The sequence below is a fragment of the Anser brachyrhynchus genome (genome assembly GCF_964034855.1).
Source record: "Anser brachyrhynchus genome assembly, chromosome: 13".
Taxonomy (NCBI): Eukaryota; Metazoa; Chordata; class Aves; order Anseriformes; family Anatidae; genus Anser; species Anser brachyrhynchus.
This window is the reverse complement of record NC_137708.1, coordinates 1,094,330-1,104,745: the sequence shown is the minus strand read 5'-3', so window position 1 is coordinate 1,104,745 and position 10,416 is coordinate 1,094,330. Positions and strand designations below refer to the sequence as shown.

Genomic DNA, 10,416 nt, shown 5'->3' with positions numbered 1-10,416 from the left:
CTGCCCCTCGCTCCGCCCGGTGCCGGTGCCGGGGGGGGGCCGCCGGTGCCGCCCCCGGCCCGCAGAGGCGTGCGAGTGCCCCCCAGCGCCGGCCGCCGCTCCGCCGCTGCTTGTCCCGTTTATCCCGGCTAAAGCGGGGGGGGCAGCAGGAGACCCCCCGGCAGTGCCCCCCGGCCACCACCGGGGTGTCGGGGCTGCCCCGGCGGGGACGAGGGGGGGCTCCAGGGGCTGCGGGCAGAGCGAAGGAGCATCCCCACGGCCGGGGTGCGGGGAAGGGCAGAGCCCCGCTGCTTTCAGGGTCAGAAATCTGGGGTAGAGCCGGGTGGTGCCAGGAGCTGGACTCGGTGATCCTTGTGGGTCCCTTCCGACTCGGGATATTCTAGGATTCTGTGGTTCTATGATCCTTTGGAGCACGGACACGGCTGGGCAGGGGCACTGGGCGCCCAGGGCAGCATCCTGAGGGAGCACAGCCGGGGCCCGGGGTGCTGGGCTGGCCTCCCGCTGCCGCCCCGGGTTAGAGCATCGCCTGGGGGGGAGCTGCCCTTCCCCGCGTGTCCTTCGCCTTGGTGCTCTGTCAGGACACAGCAGTGCCTCCCCCAGGGGTTCTGCAGCAGCTCCCGGCCTTCTGAGCCCTTCTGCAGGAGGCTCCGCTCCCGGCAGGATGCAGGCAGGGCACGTAGTTAGCGGCATGCGTTTAGCAGAGGGCTTAATGGGTTGTGGCCTGTTCCTCATCAATTCATTGTGGCACATGCTTCAAGCAAGTGACTGAAAATTAGTTTCAGAGTTGCTCTAATCCACATCTTGGCTGCATCCAGCCCTGGAAGCCCTTTCCCTCTGTCATGGCTGGATCCATCAGGCTGCGTGCTGCGTTAGCTCAGGGTTTCTATGATTTCTCTCTGCTTCATCGCCTCTGCAAGGTGGGCTCTGACTCAGGGCTGCCGCGCACACCTGCCCGTCCTCCAGGCGCCGCGGCCCCGCTGAAGCAGGCTGGGCAGCGAGGGAAGAGCAGCAGCACAACCTCACCACGCTGCGACACCCATCGCTTCCCAAACCTGTCGGCTCTTGGCAAATCTCACTCTCGCTTGGGTCCTAGAGGCTGTCTCCAGCTCTGTTCCGTGGGGGGAAATGACCCAGGACAGCTCAGTTTACTGAGGGTGAAGGATCAGTGGGTAAAGCGGGAGGAGGAGGTGCAGCACACCCCTGGGCATTCCCTGGGGGTTTCCAGGGCAAGGATGCTGTGGCGGCGTTTCAGGCAGAAAGCACAGAGGGGCAGAAACCAGCACTTGCCCCTTGCAAAGGGCAGCCAAGAGCGCTGCCCTGGCAGGCGTGCAGACGAGCCCGTGACCGCTGGTGATTCGGAGACGGCAGCAGAAGCCAGGCCTCTGCATGCGCCGAGGTCTCTGAACCCAGTCAAGAAAAGTCATTAGGAAGAAAGCTTCCAGGCTGGGAAAGAGCCAGATGGCAGAGGTGGCGGGGAAGCAGATGGGAGATGTAAAACCTCCTGCGCATCTGAGCGTGCCGAGCCCTGCGCTGCTGCGGCTGCGCGGAGCCCCGGGGGCACGGCCCTGCAGCCCCCAGGGCCGGGCGTGTGGGGCCGTGGGGCCGGGATGGGGTGGGATATGGGGCCGAGGCAACGTGCCCAGCACAGCCTGGCAGCTCCAGGCTCCTGCCAGCACCGCCACCTCCAGCAGCCACCCCGCCCTGCCTGCCCTTCTGCCAGCGGCCGGCTGCCTTTGGCAAGCCCCTTCCCCCAGAAAGCCCCTTCCCGTCTCCCTGGTGGCTTCGGGACAGAGATCCAATGGTGCTGTGCAATGCAGCAGGAGCACACAGGCTGGCCACGGCACTGCAGTCTCGCAAACTGCAGGGGACAGCGCTGCCACCAGCTGCCTCCACCTCCCCACGCCGCGGGTCCCACGCGTGGCCGAGCGCATCGATCGGTGCCCCGGGGGCTGAGCTGAGGCATCGGGAAAAGAGCCTGGGTCTTTGCCAGGGGAAGGTGTTGAATGCACGTGCGCAGAGGTGGTGGTAGGAGGAACACGAGCAAGAGGGGGATAGACCCAAACAGGCACTGTAAAGCATTTAACTGCTAGGGCTTGTGAGGATTTGGCCTTGTCCCACCAAAACTCAGCCATCACCTTGCTCTCCCACATGACACAAAGGAAGGGCTGGAGAAAGGGTCTCTTGTACCCCGGGGAATGCCCCACACCCTGAGCCTTGGGCTCCAGGATGCAAAGCCACCAACTTCCCACGGTCGTTCTGTGCCTCTAACCCCAAAGTGAAAAATTCTCCAGCTAGAACTATCCAACAAAATTAACTGAAAATCCTGAATAGGTGTGAGACGGCTGAACTCACATTTTGAAACAAATTTCTCTTTTGCCAAATGACTCCTTCCTGCCTCTAGAAGCGTGCGCAGGAGGCCCCCGGGACGAGGGAGCTGGTGAGGAGCCAGAGGACGGGGCCGGACCGGCAGCGCTGGGGCCGCGGCGCTGGGGCTTGTGCCGGGCCAGATGTCTCCAAACGCCTCGCGGTCACACAGCACCGTGGTAGATCCTGCCCGAAGCCGGGGCAGCCAGCTGAGCCGAGCACTGAATCGCCCTCTCCGGAGCTTTATAGCCAGTGAAATTAATTTTTTTAAAGCCCCTGTATGATCTCTGGTGTCTAGCGTTTGGCTGAGACGTCAGTGGTCTCCAGCCACTCATCCCCACATCCAGATGGCAGGGTAAAGAACGGGGGGAGGCAGGGCCCCCCGGCCAGAGGGATGGGGTGTGGGGGCCCCAAGGAGCAGGGCTGGCCCCAAACCCCCTTGAGGACAGCCCAGAGCCTGCTCTGCCCTCAGCTCCTCTTCTTCTCAGCTGCCTGGATGTGGATCAGTCCCCTCCTTGCTCCATTCCCACGGCTTCACTTCCACCCCATGCTTGGGGAAGAAGACACCCTGGGAGGTGTGCGGGGCTGGGGGTGCACAGCACTGGCAGCGCTGGGTCCCCCCAGAGCTCATGGGGGCTGCCGGATTTCCCTGCTTGCCTCCTGAGCCAAACCTCCCCCCGGCACCGAGGCGAGCTGGTTGGTGGGGCAGGCGCCCGTCGGCAGGCTGGATGGCACGGCGGGGCTCTCCGTGCCCGGGCGCTGGCTCTGTACTCAGAGCAGAAACCCAAGGCCCTTGTTACCAGCTGCCTCCAGCAGCCGATTAGGCATCTGCAAATACTCGGGACTCAGGTAGCTTAATTAGCATTTCTCTTGGTTGCGAGGCACAGGCACCCAGATGGCACAGCGCACGCCCACGGGCTCCTCTTGGTGTTTTCTTTTGGAGCCTCACCACCTGGGGATGGGGTTGGCGAGCCGAAGCTTCTTGTCTCCTCTTCAAGCGGTTTGTCATAAACCTTCTGGGGACGTGAGCTCGGCACTTTCCATCTACATGTGGGTGCTCACAGAGGTGTGGGGCTGCCCCAGATGCGGACAGCGGGCAGCGTGCACGCCCGGCACGGCCAGCCCGATGGGAAGCACCCGCCTCTGCTTTCCCAGCCACGGCGGGTCCGAGCACTGGGGGAGCAAAGCTTCACCGGTCCAGGCAATTACTCAGGGATTTATCATTCAAAACTGAAAACCAAGCCTATAAATAACCAGGATCTCTGTCTTAATGGCTGCATTTCAGCGTATTTTTAATTATCATTTTATGAATGGGTGCATTAGAGTATATTTAAATACCAACTTAGCCGTGCTGTTAATGAGGCAGGATTGTTATAGGCCAGGTCTGGCTATATATTACGTTGGTATATACATATGCTTCGACATCACATTTAAAAATTAGCTATTTCAAGCGTAAAATTATAATTGGTTTGTCTAATAAAAGGATAAATAAATATCTATTTAACTTCATTACTGTCAAAGGCAGGAGGCTTTTCTCCATTGTCTCCTTAGGGCTTTATGGCAGAAAAGCTAATTAGCTGTAATTGGGTGGATCCGAGGCGAATGAGGCCGGCGCAGCAGCGGCGCTGGCTGGGAATGGGGCACCGGGGCCTTTCCCGGGCTGGTGCCCCCACCTTGAATATCGCTGCGCACCCACCGCACGAGCAGCCGGGGGGGGGCCCTGCCTGGCGCTGCTTCGGGTCTGGGGGCAGCTCCACGGGGTCAACCAGGAGCACTGGCCTCAGCGGGGCTGCTCCAGCCCCAGCCCCTCGCCGTCAGCCCATGCACGAACCCTGACCCCAAGGAGGGTTTGCCATGGCCCTAATGAGCCCCGTCACCACCCAGGCTGCGCTCCCCACCCCATGCCTGATGCTCCCCCTCCTTTCGTTTCCCTTCTCTTCCACAGCTCCCCACCAGACACCTCCCTCCTGGCAGCCCCGGGATGTGCGAGAGCCTTGGCGGATGGCAGGGAGCTGCCGCGCAGAGCTGCCTGTGTGCATGTGTATAAATTTCCTTTGCATATGTTATTTGACACGAGGGGAGAGAGAGGAGCAGGCCTGACACCCGTAGCAAATCACCAAGCTGCCAACAAAATCTTTCCTTTTTATTTTTTCATGAAAAAGAGAAAGATGGAATTTTAATAATTGCCCGTTCTCCCCTAATGATGAGCGCCGGGCCGGGGGGAGCACGCCTGCGCGGGGGGGCATTAGCATGGAGGACGCTGTCTGGGTTTTGCTTATCAGTTCTGCTTGTTGAGCGTGTTCCAGGGATGGAAGAAACTCCGACAGACAGCGTGGAAAATTAATTTTTAATGCCTTTTATTAGCGCTTAAGCCATTCTGAGAGGATGAAATAATCCCTGTTTAGGTGGAGTGGCAAAGGTCTGGGAGGGCTGTCAGGAGGCTGAGTCACTCCAGAGGCCAAAATTAACAAAATCCATCTTCCTGCTCCTTCGGCCGGGGCTGGGACCTCGGGGGCACGCTGCCCACCCACCCCAGGGCTGTGCTGCTTTGACACGTGTCCAGCTTCACCGCCTGGGGCAGGGAGGAAAGGTCCTTGTCCTGGCCTCCCCGGCCTCCATCACTCAGCGTGGCACCGGGAACAGCCCTTGGTGGGCATGGGAAACAGCTGCATCGAGGCACGAGAAAGGGGAGGTTCCCCCACCTGGGCTCAAACTCCCTTTCCATAGGAAAATTTCTGCCAAAATAGTCCAGCCATTTCCCACAGTGACAGAGAAACCTTTTTACTTTTTTTCCCCCATGTTAATAACCGTCCTATTGCTTCACGGAGGAATTAATATGCCTCGTGCTTGAGAGCTGAACGCTGCCCTGGCAGAGGGCTGCTCCGGTGTCAGAGCTGCGATCCTGTGGGAAGGCCAGCATGGGTTCGTGTAATTAAAAACTGTATCATGACACATGCTCACAAGAGGGCTGATTTAGACTTGCACAAATGACCCCTTTTGTTCTTGTAATGTATTCTTTTCTTCCAGCTACTTTCCTTTCAGGGCATGTACCAAGCACCGGTAATGTATTCTCTGCCCGCTTTCAATGAATTTTCTCTCTCACCCACACACGTGTGCACACATGGACACACACGAGCGTACCTCTATGCCTGCACACGCGTGGACACAGCACTGCCGAGCGCCCCACCTGGGCAGGAAATCCAGCCACAGCAGCTCGGTGGCCACCATGGGGCTGAGGTCCTGGGGACGGTGCTGTGTGCCCCATCCCAGCCTGGATGTCCCCAGATCTCCGCTGTGGGGTGAGCGCTGTGCATGCCCACCTTCACCAGCACCCCCTCGCTCTGGTGTTCACCCAGGGATGCCGGTGCCCTCTCCCCAGGGGGAAGGAAGCTCCAGAGAGCCTCTTCATGTGACGAATTTTAATGTTTCTCTCCACATTCAGCCCAAGTGAAAATCCCTTCAAAGCACGAGCCCAGCGCAGCAGAACTAATTTGAAATGTCACTGAGGTCAAGCCCGGCTTCCCCAGCCATTAACCTGCTTCTCAAGCTGCACACTTCATATTTATTTACATAGCCACATATTTATTTAAGCCTCAGATCCCAGATCCAGGGAGGGACACGGGGGTCTGCAGAGGCGAGGAAGCCCCGAGCTGCCTCCACTGGACAGAGAGGGGGAACTCTTCTGGGGGGCTTCGTCCCCAGAGTGACCCAGGGAGGACAAGGAGGGACTTTGGAGAATTGGGTGCTCCAGCCCAGCTCTTCTGGTTTAGGTTTTCTTCATCTGCCCCTGCCCAGGAACAGCAGCTTTCCCTTTCTAGGATCTTTCACTGGCATAACTCGGAGCAGATTTACCCCAGCCAACAACGCTGATTCGCAGCAGCTTTGAGCCCCTTACGTTTTCAGCCTTTGCTTCTGTTCCCTGATAGATGACAAAGTGCAGGGACAGGGGGAAGGTTTCTGTGCATGCACTTTCTTCCAAAGTTCGGTCATTTGCCCGTTTTGTGTCCCACCTCTCAGCCTGGTGGACCACAACGCTTGGAGAAGGCCTGGGCCCAAGCTCCACCAGCTGCCACCCCATCGTGGTTCCAGTCCCCCGATGGCTACCTTTGGTGTTGCTGCAGCTCTGCACTGCCCGCAGATAACACAGGAGGCCCTGTTGCCCCCCTCTCCGCTGCCTTGCCCCTCGCAGCCCAGCCCTTGTGCCCTGGTGGAGCAGCCCCCCCGGCACAAGAGGGGACAGCCCGGTCCACGCTGCACCGGGGGCACGTTCCCCATCGTGAGCTGCTCTGGGGGAGAAGGCTCTCCTGAGAGCACCAACATCTTACTAAACGCTTTTCCATTAGGATGTGCCAATTAGGAGATTAAAACCTCCTGCTGAGACACGCCTGGGCCCAGCTGGGACTGCTTATGTGTGAGTGGGTGCAGAGCAGGGCCCTGGGAAAAGGGGGAGCCGGGCAGAGGCTGTGCAGGAGGGGTGGGGAGGTGGGGAGGTGGGGAGGTGGGGAGGTGGGGAGGTGGGGAGGTGGGGAGGTGGGGAGGTGGGGAGGTGGGGAGGTGGGGAGGTGGGGAGGTGGGGAGGTGGGGAGGTGGGGAGGTGGGGAGGTGGGGAGGTGGGGAGGTGGGGAGGTGGGGAGGTGGGGAGGTGGGGAGGTGGGGAGGTGGGGAGGTGGGGAGGTGGGGAGGTGGGGAGGTGGGGAGGTGGGGAGGTGGGGAGGTGGGGAGGTGGGGAGGTGGGGAGGTGGGGAGGTGGGGAGGTGGGGAGGTGGGGAGGTGGGGAGGTGGGGAGGGCCCAGCAGCAGTGTGTCTTCAGTCCTGGGGGCCTCGTGCATCCCCTGGTCTGCCTCGTGTCTGCAGGCCCTCTGCTGGGGATGTAGGATGGGATTCTCACCCTTCATACCCGGTGTGGTCCCATGTCCTGGCTGCCCCCTAGACCCAGGGGAGGTGTGGGGAGCCCTGTGCGGATGGGGGGAGGAGCTGCAGCAGCCGGGGCTGTCTCCCCATCTTCCTTCCTGCTGGGCAGGAGCTTGTGTAGCAGGGCCTGACCTTTATTTTTCTTTTTTTAGTTTTGTTCTCGTTGCTCACTTACATGTTAATTCAAGGCTGTGGAGCTGGCTAGCCTGTGGTTTAAAAAAAATAAAAATCAAGAGCTCTGGCAGGGTATTAAAAGAGTTCATAGTAACTTGAAATTAGTAGGATGATCTGAGACAGATGTGAAAGAGGGAAGAGGAACTTGCTTGCTGTGTATCCTCTCTGCTGCTGTTTGAAAGACACTAATTTGATTTTTTTTTTCTTCAAAAGCAGACACCTCTCAGTTTGGTAATGAAAACCCATTTCTCTTATGATATTCCAGCACCTTCTTCTCTTGCTTTCTTCTCCTTCCAGTGTGCCCTGATGACCTGCAGGGCTGTGGGCAGCCAGTTATGGCACTGGCTCAGCTCCACCATGGCAATCGCTGTGCCCAGGGGACGTGTCCTGGCCCCCAGAGCTCTTGGTGTCACGGTGAGTTTGTGGCTGGCCCCATCCCCTGCAAGGCTCTGGGGTCAGCTGGGCTTCTGTGGGCTGGCAGGAGGATGCCACTTGCCCGGGAAGGCTGTTGTGTGCTGAGCTGGTGGCAGCAGGGTGTCTGCCCCTGCCTCGGCTCTCCCAGCTGCTCAGTCCCTTTCCCCACGGGACTGGATCCTGGCCACCGCGTGCAGGAGAGCATGGCAGGAGGCACAGAGCAGGCCTGCGGTGCTGCACCGCTGCCCGGAGGTGCTCCTGGGCTGGGTGCCCCGGCGGGAGTGGGAGGCAGACGAGGCTGAGCCTCCTCCTGCTCTGAGCCTCCTCCTGCTAACGCCGTGTGTTATTGAGTCAAGCGGAGCTGGAGAGCACCCAGGGTCACCGGCTGGAAATGTGCAGGAGATAATCCAAAAAGGCAAGTGTCTGCCAGCCGCTCAGGTGTTAGCAGAAGTTAATGAGAGTCTCGGTGTCTGATCTCTTGCAATCAATTCCACTTCCTATCACTCGGCGAGAGGTGAACATCCATGCCGCTGTGATGCTGCTAGCTCTGGGTGATGTGCCTGCTTTCAGCCTTGATGCTGAAGGATATTGCTGGATAACATTGCTGTGCTGCTGGAGGCAGGGCTTGGGGAGCAGGATTGTTCTCCTGGAAGGCCCAGCTCAATGGGAAGACTTCTGTTCAAGGTAAAATCACCCAGGAAAACTGCTCCCTGTCCTCCACAATATCAAATCTCCTCTTGGTTAGGAGAAAATGTGCAAAGACACCAGCAAAGATGGATGCAGTGCAGGGGGGGAGCACGGCACACACCAAGCTTGCTGTTTGTTTACTACCAGCAGAAGACCTGCCAATTTTTGTTCTCCGAGTGCGGACTTTTTTGCAGAGTACTAATGCAGTGAGAGGGGTCCTTAAACCGGCGCTGCGCAGTGGTGCGGGGTGGGTGCCTGGGGGATGCTCCCACCTGCCAAAGTGCAGGCAGAAGGGACCTGTTCTGGGGCACCAAGGCCTTCAGAAATCCTCCCTGATGGAGGAAGCAGCAGAACAAGGAGACACATCTCTAAGATCGTGCTTTGATTATTTTCCTTTGCTAAAAGCAGCTCTGCGATGGATTTTCACTGCTCAGGATCGGTTACTGTTTTGCCAGCCTTGACAAGGGGCCTGCAGGTGCTGCAATAAATGGGATCAGTGCCACGTTTCGTCTGGTCCCCGTCACCTGCTCGGAGACCTACCCAGAGAGGTAAATCACCGGGGCCTCGCTGCAGCATGAGGCTCACACTCTGAAAGGAGGAGCGTTGGTGGCCTGTCCCCAGCCACTCTCATTACCTGAGTTACCATCTTCTGACCCAGCCAGGTTTTAGCTCTTTTTCTTTCCACACCAAATGTGGGATTGCTGCTGTCAGTGGGGGGATCCTAAAGGTGGGGCTGGGAGGTGGAGAGGGGACAAAAGGACACTCGTGTGCAGGCAGGGGGCTCTGAAAGATGCCATTGGTTGTCTCCACTGGCATCTGCAAAGGTGGCCTCTCACATGGCATCAGAAGCAATTGATGTGCCCATGAATGCTGCTTTGTTTTTCACTTGGAAAAGTAAAATTGCTGCCTCTGGAGCCAGAGGTCCCGAAGGTATCAGGAGTGCAGACTTCTTTGCTCCCAAATGGCACGAGCTATTTTCCAGATAGCTTCAAAACCATGATGGCAGACAGCCCTTACTGCTCCCAGGGGGCCATTAGTGCTGGCTCTCACTTACCCTGCGCATCTGGTGGCAGCAGCAAAGATGCCACAGGCAAGAAAAGAGAGGATAGCCCCAGGGAAATGCCACGCTTTGGCGCTTTCAGAAACCTCTTCTTGCCGATCACACCCCACGGGATGGGGAAGAGGCAGAGGCAGTGATCAGGGCCCTTCCTGGGGCCGCGGAGCAGGAGGAAGCAGCTGCAGCACAGCCTGAGCCTTCAGATGCTTTGGGCGGTGCTTCCAAGGCCCTTGTTTTCTCTTGTTGCCCCAAACCTGTCTGTCTGTCAGGCTGTTGCCCAGCCTCCCCTCGTGCCCGTGGAAGTGGCAGGCCAGTCTCCTGCGAGCATCGCATCCCTGTCTTGCTGAGGGGAGTGAGGAGGGAAACTGCTCAGTTTGTGCCAGCCTCCTAGGAGCATGGCTTCCTGCTTTGCTTTTCTAAACCATGCAGGGTCATCTTCCTCTCCTCGGTGCTCATCCCATAAGCTGCCTCGGGTGCTCTCACCTCTCGTGTTGGGAGCAGCGAGGCCAGGTTTGAGATGCGTGGCAGCAAGTTTACCTGGCACTCGCTGCTGTCGGGGCATCTGTTCCAGCAGTCACCGCAGCCCCGCGCCTGGGCTGGGCAGCACGAGGCGCTGTGAAATCCTCCCCTTCCTCCCCTGACCTCTCTCAGATGGGCTCTGCGGAGCCCTGTCCGCCTCCCAGCACCCTGCCATCAGCGCCGGATGGCCCCAGATTGCTCACTCTTGCTGGCTGAGTGCTTTAATGGAAACCCAGCCAAGATCATTTTTCTCTAGCCACAGGGTACGCGGCACTACCTTAGATGGCACA

The 10,416-nt window shown here is 58.8% G+C and overlaps 1 long non-coding RNA gene across 1 annotated transcript; it reads left to right on the top strand.

The window, feature by feature from the left end:
- The first annotated feature begins 51 nt into the window (after positions 1-51).
- Positions 52-10,029, top strand: LOC308177036. Its single transcript, XR_013938824.1, has 2 exons — positions 52-6,854; positions 7,151-10,029. It is a non-coding gene; the product is annotated as an uncharacterized lncRNA (long non-coding RNA).
- Positions 10,030-10,416: the final 387 nt, after the last annotated feature.